Source organism: Callospermophilus lateralis, chromosome 6, assembly GCF_048772815.1.
Source record: "Callospermophilus lateralis isolate mCalLat2 chromosome 6, mCalLat2.hap1, whole genome shotgun sequence".
In the NCBI taxonomy this organism is placed as follows: Eukaryota; Metazoa; Chordata; class Mammalia; order Rodentia; family Sciuridae; genus Callospermophilus; species Callospermophilus lateralis.
The window spans coordinates 57,256,576-57,271,811 of NC_135310.1; the positions used below are offsets into that span (position 1 = coordinate 57,256,576).

At 42.0% G+C, this 15,236-nt stretch overlaps 1 protein-coding gene across 1 annotated transcript in view; it reads left to right on the top strand.

Moving 5' to 3' along the window:
* Positions 1–326: 326 nt before the first annotated feature.
* Scml4 (Scm polycomb group protein like 4) overlaps positions 327–15,236 on the top strand; it is a 101,563-nt gene continuing 86,653 nt past the window's right edge. The window contains exon 1 of the mRNA XM_076859880.2: positions 327–394. The gene's annotated coding sequence lies outside the window, so the exon portion shown is untranslated. The remainder of the gene's footprint in view (positions 395–15,236) is intronic.

Consider the following 15,236-nt stretch of genomic DNA (forward strand, 5'->3'; position numbering starts at 1 on the left):
CTCTTAGTTGGGCTGCTAAGAGGAAGGAAACATGAAACACACACAGGCACACACACAGGCCTCGTTTTCTGCATGTAAAATGTGTGTGTTCTTTAAAAGCCAGTGGTTGGCTGGTTTTCCGGACATGATGTGGTTGAAGCTGTCATCGTAATGGAAATTCATTGCTGTAGCTATGGTAAATCGAGTGTTCTGCCTGTGCTGAATGCATTAGTCTAATGAGATGTTTGCAGCCGGAGAGCAGGGCTGCTGGAGACTTACTGTGAGCTACTAGCACACGGGTGGAAGACAGCTTTTGCAATACTCTGTTCGCATGTGCCGAAAGTCATCTGTCTTCTGAGTCAACACTCCCGGCCTGGTCAACACCCTGATCAGGGCTCTGGTGAACAAGCTGTAGGTAAGGGAGATGCACAATTGGAGGGTGTGTCGTTGACACGGGATCCTTCTCTTCTAGCTGTCAGCATGACAGAAGACCTATTCTAGTTTTTCCTGGGTTGCAAGCCTGCCCCTATGGCAATGCACGGTGTCCTGCACTAAAACCACAGAGTCCAGCAGGTAAACTTCAGTTCCTCCTTTTCAAAATCAATGTTTGCTTTCTTAACCAGGACCCAGGAAGAAAGATGTGGCATATAGTTTATAAATTTTGGATGTATACACATTCACTACGTTTTAACTCTGCATTTAAATATATAGAAAGTTATTTTTATTCCAAATGTGAACTCAAATAACTGGCTACCTTTTTTTTCCGCAATAATTTTTCTTTGCTCTGCTTTTTTAATTAAAAAAAATTATAGTGTGTCCTGAGATGAAAATATCTACCTAAAATTTGATTATTAAAATTGGTGAACTATGAACAGTCAAAGTGTTGTTTTTAAATTGATTTTTATCTTGAACATCCCGGATGGAATATTCCGCGTTGTCTTTGTGTTGGTTTTTCCTAATCTACCAGTCACAGATGAGAATAGTGTTTATTGCTGGTTGCTGGTTTTAGTCCAGATGACCGTGGAGTGTTAGGAATAGTTTTCCCAAGTTCAAGTACAAAGTCACCTCCTTCCCAGGTGGAGCACTGTGTGACCTGACCTGGTCTCCATATGTTCCCTCTGGAGCCTGAGGTTCCTCTCTGTGTCTCTTGCTGGCAGGACAGGACCTGCCGGGGAGCATAAGATGCGGCTGCAGAGTAAATAATTTTACCAGAAACTGATGTGTTTGATCAAAGTTTTCTCACTATCTGTGACAGTAAATGAGAGTGGTTGGTCGTGTTACCTCTGGATTCTATGACAGTTCTCAAAAGGATTAAAAAATCAGCTTTCTGAGAAAGTGGCTTTTTAGTTGTCTCAGGCACTGTGGTTCTTGAGAAAGTCATCCAGGCGCTTCAGAATTGAGGTGTTTGTTGTGCACTGTTTTTTCTTCCTTTCCGACCACAGAAACAATTTTTGAAGAGTTAGGGACATAGTTGTTTTTTTTTTTTTTTTTTCTTGAGACTGTTTTTTGAAGATAGAATATATGGAATAAAATCATAAAAGTATAAAAAATATAAAGGCACTCATAGAGCAGTATTTGCGTGGGACTCATGTTGTGTTGCTTGGTAGAACTATCTTGAAAACAGGGATTGTTTGAATAGTACCGAGTGATTGTCAAAACTCAAAATGTTAATATAGAACCCCTGTTTTAGAGAAGTTGTTTGGTGGCTTCAAAATCTACCTTTTAAACACATTTGTGACATATTGTTAAAAAAATATAAATGCATTTTCTTTAACTCTTTAAATTGTGTATGTGGAGGGACTCTGTGTTCGGTTTGATAAATTGATCAGTCTGTTTGATTTATGGGATTATTTTAAAAAGTGCAGATCCCACAAAAACTCAGTTCTTTTATGTGTGACATGTTTAAATTTCTCTCCTGTGGCACCCAAATTACTTTTTATTTTGTTGCAAAAGAGAGAAAGCCAAAGAACAGTAATAACAAGACAAAAAAACAATAAAAGAAACAAAAGTGCATTTCTTTCCTAGGGTGTTTGCCTTTGGTGGTGTGTTTTCGCCCAACGAAACCAGCTAAGCAGTTTCACTTTCTGGTGCTAGGTCCCCGGGTGGGGGTCGTTGCTCGCCTCTAGCAGCAGGTAAGCTGAGCTGATCAGCTGCTGGGAAAGGAGCCAGATACAGTGACCTTGCCCTCAGAACTTTTGGCATGAAAATTCAAAAAAGTGATGACTATTAAAATGTTCAATAAGATGTGCTAATGACCAAAAAAAAAAAAAAAAAAACCAAAAAATCAGGCAATACTCCGAAAGGATAAGGACAGAAATTTAAAATTTTTAAAAACTCTTAAGAATGGGAAAATCACAAACAGATTGCTTCAAACCTCTTCTAATGTGGTGGCTTTTATTTAATCTCATTTCTAGATCTCAATTACTTCAATAAGTTTAAGGAAACATAACTGAAGTTCTCTGAAATCATAATAAGAAATGCTCAGACAGGAATAACCTTTACATTGTAAATCTGGGGAGTTAAAGTTTAGAACATTTCATAGGTCTGTTGACAATTTTGCATGACCCCAGGGCACATGACACACACGGAGGTGCATCCCTTGTAACTTTTGGTCAGGACGGAGGTGGTGGGTAAAGCTCAGATGTGTTGTTCATAGGGTCCCTGTAAATTTCCTTGGGATATTTTTTCCCTCCCAAGTCAGTGCTCTTGGAAACCTCAGCATCACAGGTAGCTGAGTGTACTGTCCCTGTGCCCCACAAGTCCTGAAACTCAGTTGAGGGGACACTGCCCCTTCATGGGCTGAGGGCTTCAGAATTCCTAGTACCTCCAGTTTACTTCTCTCACTGATCCCTGAGATTTTATTTGGGGATGGAGGGAGAAAGGAAATGAAGAAAGACCCTCTTGCAATCTGATCATCAAGAAACATAAATTCTAGCCTAATGTTTTTGGGGATGGTGTTTGTGAAAGCAGTCTCCTTGGGTGTGAGCACACAAGCTTCTTTCTATTGGTGGGCAAATTTGACATTTCTAAGAAGGAGATTTTAAAAAATGCATCCTCAGACATCTTATTTCTTAACTCTGCCATCTCCTGAAAGGCTAGTTTGAGATTTACACGTTTTTTATTTTTTTTTCCTTCTAAGACAGACAACAGGTAAGGAGGGGCCAGGGGGATTTGAAACACTCTTGGGAGAAAAATCAAATACTTTGGTACAAATATAATGTAACAGAAGCCACCAGGGTGTCTAGTAAATTACCCTAAATTTTAATTAATGAGTCACAAAAGCTACACCACAAGCTTTAAAAATTACCCCTTTATCAATAAGGTGATAATTAACTTTCTCTGGAATTAGCAATTCTCTGAGCCTCGGGCAGTATGCAGCCTGGCAAGTTTTCTGGAGTGCTGCCAATTTTTAACAATTGGTCCTTTGGCAAACCCTCTGGATTTTAATTCAAACATCCATTGTGACATTTCCCAATGTGGTTCAAAGACCATTGAAATCACCCAAATCACGGTAAAATTTCTGAGCTCAAAAGAGTAGCTCAGAATATTTGGTTTGCATTTGAATCTGTCACTTTCTTTCTTCATTTTTCCTATTCTACCTTTTCTCTGAAAACCTCTGCATCTGCAGGAGCGCAGTACTCTGGTCCCTGCTATAAATCTCAGCTCTAAATCGCTGTGGTGAATCCTGTGTTTGTTGGTGCGCCCACACCAGGTCCGGTGCCCTGGCTGCCAGCCCACGGGGTGCTAAGTGTTTTCCATTGTTGGCGCATTCATCTCGTTTTCAGCTCTGGCAAGGACTTGTTCCCTCATATTTCTGCAAACGCTCACTCGTGGTTTGTCAGATGCTGAGATTTAGAGTGAGTGTCGGAGAAGAGGAGCTGTGGGCGGGAGGGCCATTTTAGATGTGTCCAGTCGGTTTGGAATTGAGTTTACCCTGATTTACACCAAGTAATGTCTGAAGAGGCATTTCAGAGCAGTCTGTGCCATACAGACCTTTTAGACAGACAGATACACTCACACAGCTTTCCAGTGCTGCTGGTCACTGATGGGCAGCCGTGAGGGGCAGCCCCATGGCCCCAGTGACTGGCAGACAAGTGGTAAGGGATGCAAATCACCCTTACAGAAGTCACTGGATTCTTCAAGCGTTAGTCTTGCGGGGCTCCTGCTTCTCTCAGCCAAGACAGGACGGGATACTAGTGACAAGGCTTCCTGCTGGGTTAGGCGGGCAGTTCTGACAGAGGCATGAACCAAGAATGTTCCTGCCTTCAGGCCGGTGGGGTAGAGACCAGCAGCAAGCAGCACTCCTGCATTCTGGAATAAATCAGTGCTTGCAATCAGGAGGGTCCCTTTACCATCACTGAGGAGATAAAACACCTCTATTGCTTCTTGGGATGATTGCTTCTTGGGCTACTGTTTGAAAGCAGAAAGGAATCTATCACCCTGTGGCAGTCCTCACTTTATATTAAGCTGAAAAGTCATTCCACTGAGTCTGTGTGACACCCTGGAGTCATGGGAGTATATTCTCAGATCCACATGGCAGACTGCCCTGAGATTACTATGGTTTGTACCAGTTACATCAATTAAGTTTTATGTAGAATCCAGGGATGTGAAACTATATATACTCCTCTTTCCTCCCCCAGCTCAGGCACACTGTACCTAAATTTTTGTTTGTGGAGGGGCAGGTGTGCTTTTTTTCTTTCTGGCAGCTGTAGTTATTGATCAGAGCTTGGTTCCCCCCTTATTGATTTCCGAGAATGATTGCACCTTCCTGCAGCCAGGTGCCATCTGCCTTTGAGGAAGGCTGAGGAGTGAGCGGTCTTGCTTTCTCCAGAAGGCACACAACACAGAAGCAGAGGAATGGAGTTGGCTGTCATGAGAACATTAATGTGCCAGGGAAAAATAGTGTCAGTGCTGTACTTTGAAAGAAGGTGATGTTGTCTGCTTGGCCCTGTGATGGTGACTCAACTTTTGAGAACTGAATATTTGGTAACAAAAACCTTTGCCCCTTTTCTCTTCCTGTGCTGATTATTTAGATCCCAAAGCCCTCATTCTTCCAAGTCAGAAACAGATGGCTTGGAAGTAATATTAAAGAAATGGGCAGCCTTTTGTTAAGGTAGGTGGTAAACTTGGGGACAAATGCTGAGCTGGGCAAAGCAAAGAATAGGACTTAGACCCTCCAATTGAGTCTAAGTCCAGGAGGGAAAATGTCACCAAACAAAGAGGTACTGTAATAAAACCCAGTGGAGGGAACTGTTCCTTCTCCTTTCCAATGAGGATTTGACAGTTCCTTTCCTTCGCATATCTGCAGGTGCACTTTAGAAAGGATTCAATAATAGCTAACAAGAGCATATGGCTCTCAGCTTCTAGATCTATGGATCCTTTTCTTTGGGCATTGAAGGAAATATTTCCTCCTTTTCCTTCATCTTTTATCCATAGGTCATCCTGGGACATTATTGCTATGATGAGAAAACCAGGGTTGAATACCAGGAGTGTGTTTTTCCTTGGTGGCCAGAGCCAGGCCCTGAGCCCTCTCACCAGCCCAGTGTGTTCTCTGAGGGCTATGTCTGAGGTTCTGCCTTGGATACAGCTTCCAAGCCGGCCTGGGGCTGGCCTCAGGATCTGCATCCTGTTTTGACAGGCAGCCCTTGTCTTGGCGAATGAGGAAAGGAAGAACTGAAGAGAAAAACACAAAGTGTAAGCCAGTTCTGGGGCATTCGTACTTCTGGTTTTGGAGCCAGAATTTGGAGATCATGTGACTCAAACAATTCCTTTGGGTGGAACCATTTCTGAGCTTCTATATACTCTAAGCATCCTTCTCTTTCCTCATGGCCTTTCAAAAAAGAGGCTGACCTCTTTTCCCCACAATAATTTAGGATCTAGAACCCCATTGTTAGGAAATGATGATGATGTGAAAATTTTAATCAATCAGCTATTAATACATGCTATTTATTCCAAAGAGACTGTTGGATAAAGTGCTGGCTATATTGATCAGAGTTATGGGAACAGATGTCCATCATGTTTTAATCGTGAGCAGTCTGTGGTCACTGGTTATATCTGAGCAAGTTTAGTTTGTGCTATTGCCACTGTTGCACCAGGGGAGTTTGCCTTGAGATGCAGGGGTCAGTCCAACAGTCTTTTGTGTGTTGCCCCTTGTGCTGGGAGTTCTCCCTTTCAGATGCCAAAATGTGCTTGAGCATATTTGAATGTGTGTGTGTGTGTGTGTGTGTGTGTGTGTGTGTGTATATATATATATATATATATATATATATATATATATATATATATATAAATTAGTTGTAGATAGACACAATACCTTGGTTTTATTTATTTATTTATTTTTACGTAGAGCTGAGAGTCAAACCCAGTGCCTCACATGTGCCAGGCAAGTGCTCTACCACTGAGCCACAACCCCAGCCCTGAATGTATCAGTTTTAAGACATCATTTTCATAAAAGCTTCAAGTGGATATATATCCATATGTATGTATATGTATGTATGTATACACATAGGTATGTATGCATATGTATGTGTATGTGTGTATATGTGTGTGTGTATATACACATATATACACACATAACTTTGGCACATTACAAACAAAGCTCAGAAATAGTGGGGGAAAACTGGTTCTAATGCCTCAAATCACCACCCACAGTGTGAAAATATAGCCCTTGTTATAAGTATTTGTAACATAATGAATATTAAATATTTTAAATAAAGAGGGCAAATGGTATGGTGGGGACTATGTTAGCATCTGATGTAGAAATGGTTAATTGGTCCCCGAGTGAAAGGCTGTATGAGTGTGTGTTGCTTTAATTGAGACCAGGTGAGTATAAACTCTCCCCAGGGATGTGAAGTCAGAAACTCAATTTGGGGTGTGATGTGTATAAGAATGTGTGGGGACCAGTGACATGTGATAGCATAGAGGACTGGTCCTTTCTGTTGCCCTCCCTTTTAGTCATTTGGCATGAACTCAATGAAGAATAAGAAACTTAAAGTGTCCTCGTAGCAGACTGAGGAAAAAGTACCTTAAAAAGGTTTGTTTGATACATACTTCTCTGGAAACAGCCCAAATCTTTTTTTTTGAGATCAAGTGCTAAGTTGAGTTTTTACTATATATATGTATTTCTGAAATTGGTCAGGTTACTTCTTAAGACTATATTTGACATTTTCATGCCTTAAGAGAAACAAATTTTAGTAGGACCAAGGACCTCATAGATTTTTTATCAGAGGACATTGTGAGGTTTTGTGGCTTCGTGGACAAAGCTAAGGAAACCCAGGCCTCCCTTTGGTGCAGACTTCCTGTGTTCTGCTCATGTGTTTTGTGTACTGACTACCAGTTTTCAGAGGTTCTCTTTCTCATCCCTGAGAACACAGGTTTAGGGCAGGGTAAGGAGAATTTATATGGGGTCCATGGATCCACATAAGCCCCAGACAGATTACCTCTCTGTAGAAGTTGAAAGGTTAAAATAATGACCAAAATGATGACCTTGAGGGTAAAGCATCTGATAACTGAATAAAGACATGAAAGCAAAAGCCTACACTCTGAGCAGGGTCTACAAGTGAATCCCAGATTCCCAGGTGAGATGGGTTTGAAGGCATCCCTCCCAGGACAAGGTCAAGCCCCCACCTTTCCATTATTAGGATGCTTCAGTTGTCAGCAAGAGTAGCTTTTCGCTTCTGTACTTCCCCCAACTTCCTTCTCTGGCACCTATATCTTCTGAGGACCCACTTTATCCTCAGAACTGCACAGAATACATCTCCTTCTGGAGCCACATAGATTCCAATTCCAAAAGCCAGCTAATTGGCTACCAGTGTGGTCAGAGCCAGTACTGGGACATCCCCGAAATTCCTGGAACCTCTCTTCCTTCCTGGGGATGGATCTCCTTGGTAGCCCCCGTGCCCAGGTTCTTAAAGGAAACAACATTGAGAAGGGCTTAGTAAACCTGAAGTGCTATACAAATGGTAATAAATCCATGTTTGCATTTATTGAGTGTCCTATACCCAAGGAGGCTGGGGGAAGCTAAATATACCTTTTGATGCGCACAGGAAGTCAACACGGGAAGGCTTGTTTTTATCTCCATCACACACATGGGGAAACTGAGACTTCTGCTACCTAGCTTGTTGAGAACCACATGGCCATATAAAGTTTGCCAAGTCTTTTCTAGTTTGAGAAATGGACTGGGGATTTCACCTGCAAGGGCTGAGGAGAAAGAGCTCATTCATACCTCAGAGCCAGCTGCTCCTGCTCAGCCAGACTGGGCAGTTCCAAGACCAGCAGGTTCCAGAAAGGAAATGATTCCCTGGTGTTTCCACTTGAAAAGGCATTTTTGGTCCACAGCAAACTTTTCTTTTTTAAAGCAGTGGGCTCTCTGTCCTGTCAGACTCAACCTCCCTTTTTTATTACTAACATTTTTAACACCCTGTTTACAACCCTGAGGTGAAATTCCCAGATAACATAACCTGCCCCTACCTGTCATTTAAGAAAAATTAGGGCTGCGGGTGTAGCTCAGTAATAGAATGCTTGCCTAGCTTACAAGAAGCTCTTGATTCTATGCCCAGTATAAAAAGAAAAGAAAAAAAAATTAATATGATGTCTAATTGAAATATAAATGGGAATGAAAGCAAAGTAATTCCTAAACTCCTTCTGGTGCAGGTGACCTACTCCCCACTCCCCATAATGTCCAGAGTAACCTACTCCCCACCCCCACGCTGAAGGATATACAGTTGTTACCATCAAAAAGTATGCATTTTCAGGGAAAACTATTATTTTAATAAATATGAGTTTAATTTTATGTGATCAGGTGCTGATAGTTGCTCCCAGGGGCTCCGAGTGGAGCTGTACCTTCTAGTGCAGTCTAAAACAGGTAGCAGGAGCTTCCTGTGACACGGTTTTCCAAAATGATAACTCTTGGAATTCTGCATAAAATAAAGAAGAGTGTTCTCTCATTGTATACACTAATTGCATCTCTGAAAACACAAAGTCTGTAATTGAGTAGAAATACATTGCTATGGTTTAACTATGGTTCCAGTGTGTCCCCTAAAGTTTCATGTTCTGGGAGCTTGTCCTGCAGGAGGGGGTGTTGTGGTACTGGGACCTTTAAGAAGCGGGCCTCGGGCAAGACAATTAGGTCATTGGGATGCTGCTCTTGGAAGGGATTAAAGTAGTTCTCTTGGGACCCTAGTAAATTGCCAGTAGAGAAAGTTCTTATAAAAATGGTGAACCTCGTAAAAAGATGAAGCCTGGTACAAATATGTAACCATGAATGCCACCATTATGCGCAATTATAATGCACCAGTAAAAAAATATGGGGGAAAAAAAAAACAAAGAGCAAGTATGGATCCCTGAATCTCTCAGACTTCCTGTCTTGCCATGTGATCTGTCCGTCTCACACATGGTCCTGCCATGATGCAACTGTCACAATGTGCTGTAGCCAAGGAGCCCCTCACTAGAGGGCCTGCCTGCACAGATGAGGCTACCCCATCTTGGACTTCTGGGCCTCAAAATTTAAGCTAATTAAACTTCTTTAGAAATTATTCAGCTTCAAGTGTTTTGTTATAGTAACAGAAAACAGATGAAGACATATACTATGTTCATACACAAAATAAAGTTATTCCTAGGTTTAGAAAAATGAGGTCTTTCTATATGGCCAGACGATGGTTTATCATGCCACACTGCTCCATTCATCACAGGACAGCCAAAATTCCTGGTCTCTGCCCTCTTAGTGCCTCTAACATGGTACCCAATAAAGCCAATCACCAATACATTTCAAAAAAAAAAAAAAAAAGAACCCTCTGAAAAGGACGATATTGCCCCTGTTGAGCACCTGTGGAATACATCATTCTACCCTGTCATTCATTTTACCTTCTCCCACCTCCCCAAGCACCTGACTAATCAAGGATCCCTGAGCCACCACGTAAGAAATGCAATTCCCCAGAGGTTGCTATGCTGTGAGAAACCAAAGCCACACATGGAGATCTTGGAGGAGGGACACTGAAGGAGAGACAGACAGGTAGAGAAAGAACCCATCTTGGAGTACGCCCTCCAGGCCCACCACCCCCGGGATGCCACACACATGCCAAACTGCATCATTGCGTTTTCCCTAAATTCCTGATGCACAAAGTGGAGAGATAAGCTGAGCCACACAGTTTAGAGGAGTTTTTAATGCAGGAACTGATATCATGGTCATGTGGCACTCTTTCTATAATTTTGTGTATTATTTTGATGCCTTAGAAAGAAGGATTTTACTACCTAAAAAGGAGGGTAAGGCTCACTATAAAACATAGTTGATATCCATTTGGTAAGGAATGAAATGAGAGATAAATATTTTTCTCCATAATCATTCTAAAACCTACTCCCTATCCCCACTCCAAAGTGTATATAGTTATCATCAAAAGTAGGCATTTTCAGGGAGAAGTATTAGTTTTAAATAAGTATGTGTTTAATTTATATATATATATATATATAAAGTTCTGGGGATTGAAACCAGGGGCACTTAAACACTGAGACACAGCCCCTGTTTTTTATTTTTTTCTTTTGAGACAGGTTTCAGAGCTTTGCTAGGTTGCTGAGACTGGCTTTGAACTTGCAATGCTCCTGCCTCAGTCTCCCAAGCTGCTAGGATTATAGTATGTGCCTCTACGCCTGGCTTATAGTTAGTATATAATTATATTTTTAACAATAAATATGTGATTTGAATTTATGAGTCTGAAAAAGTTTCATAAAAAGTGTGTTTATTTTTGCTGAGTAAGATGGCATGCACCTCTCAGCATTTGGAAGGCTGAGGCAGGAGGATTTGCTGAGGAGTTGGAGACCAACCTGGGCAACAGTCCTTCCTGTAATGTCACCTGGGACAGTTATCCTTCACTTTTAGAGTAGCTTATAGAAAAACATCCTTGTTGGTGACTCTAGTTCTGGAGATGTTTGAGCCACCCTTCAATTTTCCACAGTCCTCTTGTTCTCAGCAATCTAGAATAGAAAATCAGTGGTGGGGTTTTCAGTGGGTGGGATTGAAGAAGACATTTCTGTCACTTAGGGCTGTTGTCTTTTGAATGGGGCCTTTGGGCCAGTGCCAGCTCAACTGGAGTGCTGTAGATCAGTGTGTGTCTGAGACAAGGATAGGATGGAAGCTTACACACACACACACACACACACACACACACACACACACATCTGAAAATGAGGAGACATGGTGGGGCCAGGGAGAGTAGGAAGGGTTAGTGGATTCAGAAAGAAAAATGAGGAACACCAAGAAGCTCAATGTGCAATAAGGAAAACAAGCAAGTTCACAACAATGCATTGCATGTATTCTGATGGTATGTTTATAAGATAAAAACAGTGATCTGTTTTCCATGTTAAAGAAGAAAACATATTCATAGTTTTTATGGGCATTTTCTAGGGCTGCCATAAACATAGAGATTTATCTTCTTACAGTTCTGGAGGCTGCAAGTCCAAGATCAAGGTGTCAGTAGGGTTTTTTGGGGCCCATCTCCTTGGCTTGCAGAGGGCCACTCTCTTGCTGGGTCCTTCTGGCGTCTTCTCTGAGTCTGCATCTCCTACTATCTCTTCCTCTTCTTTAAGGCTCCAGTTCTATTGGATAAGGGCCCCACCTTGTGACCTCATTCAATCTTAATTACCTCCCTAAAGGGCCTAGTTCCAAACATAGTCACATTGGGTGCGAACGAGGGTTACTGGGGTTGGGGAACAAGTCAGTCTTAAGTGCTAAAGATTTCATCTGGATGTTTCCAGCTACTTCCCTGTAAACTTCTGTTGTAGTCAGCTTTTTGTGCAGCTGTGACCAAAAGAACTGACAAGAACAATTTTCGAGGAGGAAAAGTTTATTTGGCACTCATGGTTTCAGAGGTCTCAGTCCATAGACGGCTGACTCTATTGCTTTGGGCCCGAGGTGAGGCAGAACATCATAGTGGAAAAGTGTGGAGAAGGAAAGCGACTCAGAACATGGCAACCAGGGAACAGAGAGAATGTTCAGTTCACCGAGGACTAAACATATACTCCAAAGTACGCCCTTGGTTCCCTATCTTCACCAACCATAGCTACCTGCCTACGGTTACTGTCCAGTTAATCCATTCAAGTGGATTAATGCACTGATTAGGTTAAGGTTCTCATAAGGCAATCATTTCACCTCTGAACTTTCTTACATTTTCTCACACATGAGCTTTTGGGGGACACCTCATATCTAAACCATAACAACTATCAATGGTAAACCTGTCTCATAGTGGTCTCTTATCTCTTATCAAATTACCAACAATTCTTGGAATTTTAGGCCAGTCACATTCCTGTAATCTCACTCTAGAGAGCCAAGAGATTCACAAAGCTTCCAACTTTCCTCCAGAGCAGAGGAGTAATCTTGATGTCCCCAAATACCTTTTAAAAGGCAGCTGGAATTTCTCTATATCCCCTCTCTTCACTTCTGCCCCTCCCCTCCCTGCACAGTACAAGTTCACAAAGCCCTAAAATTGATAAACCCCAACAAAAGGGGTTGTACTGATGCTGTTAGTCTGGCACCTCAGATCTTCTGCTAGCTGAGTCAGGTCTCTTTGTGTATCTTACCTCACTCAAGGGTGCACCAACTGGAAGGGGGATTCTTGATGATATGGGTTCTATTTAAGTGAAAATTATTAATCCAACTTTGATTAGGTTTTCTTGAACTGTCAACCTGGATTTTTCCTCCAGTTCTTAAGAGATTAACTTGTTGAAATGGGCAATAATTATTAGGGCCCAAATTTTAAAATGTTTTAAAACATTTTAATGGTTAACAAGCTTCATTTCCTGGAGCCTGAGACACCCTGAGTTAAATATCTCGCTGCATCAGTGACAGTGCAAGGGTTAGGACAGAAGTCCTGCATTCCTGAATCCCATTGTTAATAAGAACCTGTGTATGTGAAGACACCTTAACTTGAGGAGAGGACAAGATGTGCTGACTGAGCATGGAGAGGTGTGAAAATGTGTTTCTTATATGACTCAAACCCACACACTTGTTGGTGTGAATTGAATTTGACCCTGGCCTGTCACTATTATGGGTGACATCCCACACACTGGCAGAAGCCTTGGGAGAGCCACCTTACCTTTAGACCAGTGATCCTGGGGGTTTAGAAGGTGAATTTCTTATCCACATGCCACTCAGTGATACCCCAACTGAGGATTTCCAGTAGATTCTTGGCCCCACCTGGTGGGGCAGGCAGTATGCAGTGGTCCACGGTGAGAAGGGTGAGAATAAACACCTTGGGCTTTGGGTTCTTACCAATAGTGACAGCCTCACACCACCCAGCTGGGAAGTATCAAGACTGAGCCTCTAGGACTGAGCTAGTGCTAACAGTGGCCAGCACCAGGGCTCTGCCCTATTAGCCCAGGAACAGCCTCTGCTTGTTAACTACCCCTTTGGCACTGACCATGTTCAGGGTACCTGGTGTACAGAGGTGCTCCCATGTTTTCTGGGTGCATCAATGGAGGTATGGACAGGAGGGGAGATGGATTATGAACCTGAGGGCTTGCTTGGCTGGCCCTACTGAGCTCCAGTTTGGAATTTCAACTGTTTTAATGGACATCCCTGCTTATATCTTCCACAGGCACCTTAAACTCAACAGATCCAAAACCAGACTCATCATTTACCCCCTTCTCATTGAAATATTCTTTATTTTTTAAAATGTATCACTGTTCTTCAGTTATCCAAGATAAGTTTTAGAATCCCATACTCTTCCATGCCTTCAAGTTGGAAAACAAGTCTATTAGGTGCTACTTTCAGGAGAGTTTCCTGTGTCCCTTTTCTCCTCATTTCCTCTGTTGCCCTTGCTCAGATCCTCATAGCACCCTTCATGGGGACCACAGCCATACCTCTTTTGCTCTGCCTCTTTGCTTCTAGTTGCTCCTCCCTGCAATCTACCTTATGCATTGCTCCAAGGATATCTGTGAGACACAGATCTGATTACTTTGGTCTGTTTGTGCTGCTCTGAAAAAACACTTTAGACTGGGTAATTTTTAAACATGAAAAAATTCATGTCATATGGTTCTGGAGACTGTGAAGTCCAAGATGCTGGCAGACTGGTACCTGGTATGGTCTGTTCTCTGTTTCTCAGATAGTGCTTTGATGGTGCATCCTCCAGGGGAGATGAATGCAGTGGCCTCACATGGCAAAGGGGATGGAAGGGCAAGAGAGCACTCCCTTCAACCTGAGTCCTTTTATAAGGGAGCAAATTCGTGTGGACAGAACTGCCATGACTTAATCACTTCCTGAAGGTCACCCTTCTTAAAACTGTTGCATCAGGGGTTAAGTTTCAACATGAATTTTGGAGGGGACACCATCATGCAAAACAGAGCTCTGATTCAGTCATTCAGTTGCTTACCTGAGAGTCCATTGCTTACATTGGTGGTTGTCAATTTTTTTGCCCATGTTCTCCATTAAATCATCGCAATATTTGTATATTACTATAATACGCATTCTTGAATATGCATCTCCATTCCATGTATATTCAGATTGCATACATACATGTTAATATTTTATACACATTCTAAAACATACTCGAAAATAGAAAAGAAAAGGCCACCTGAGACTTCTACCTTCTCTACACATTCTCAAGCCTCTGTATTTTTTCATCTTTTCTTTCTGTGTCCTGGAATTCTCTTCTCTTGCTTCTCCATGTGATGAAATTTGATGTGTCCTTCAAGACCATTTATAGTAGCCAGACTCTTAAAATATGTATATATATATATATATATATATATATATATATATATAGTAGTTGGACACGATACATTTATTTATTTTTATGTGTGTTTAGGATCGACCCAGGACCTCACATGTACCCACTGAGCGACAATCCCAGCCCCAGTAGCCAGACTCTTAATCTTCTCTGGCTGCAGGATCTGAGAGTGTGTTTCTGGTGGCAGGGAGGAATGTGTTGGGGTGTATGTCCCTTTGCCAAGAACAAATTGTAATAGTAAGGTATCTTTCCTTCCTTGTCAAACATTCCAAGAAGGATTTCCTCCTCTGTTTTCCTGTTCCTCTGGGTAACATATGCCTCCTACAGTCCAGCGAGGCAGCAGGCATTCAGACCTGAGGAGGGTGGGAGTAATTTAGCAAGAGGTGCAAAAGTAAACTTAATTCTGAACATCACGCAATTAGGCTAATGTGATTTAGACCAACGTGATCAGTGAGGTTTGTTTATTTTCCCCTCAGACTATAATTAATTCAAGGAAGTGCTGTAGATTGTAAATTTTAGTAAACGAATAATAGAACTGTTCTT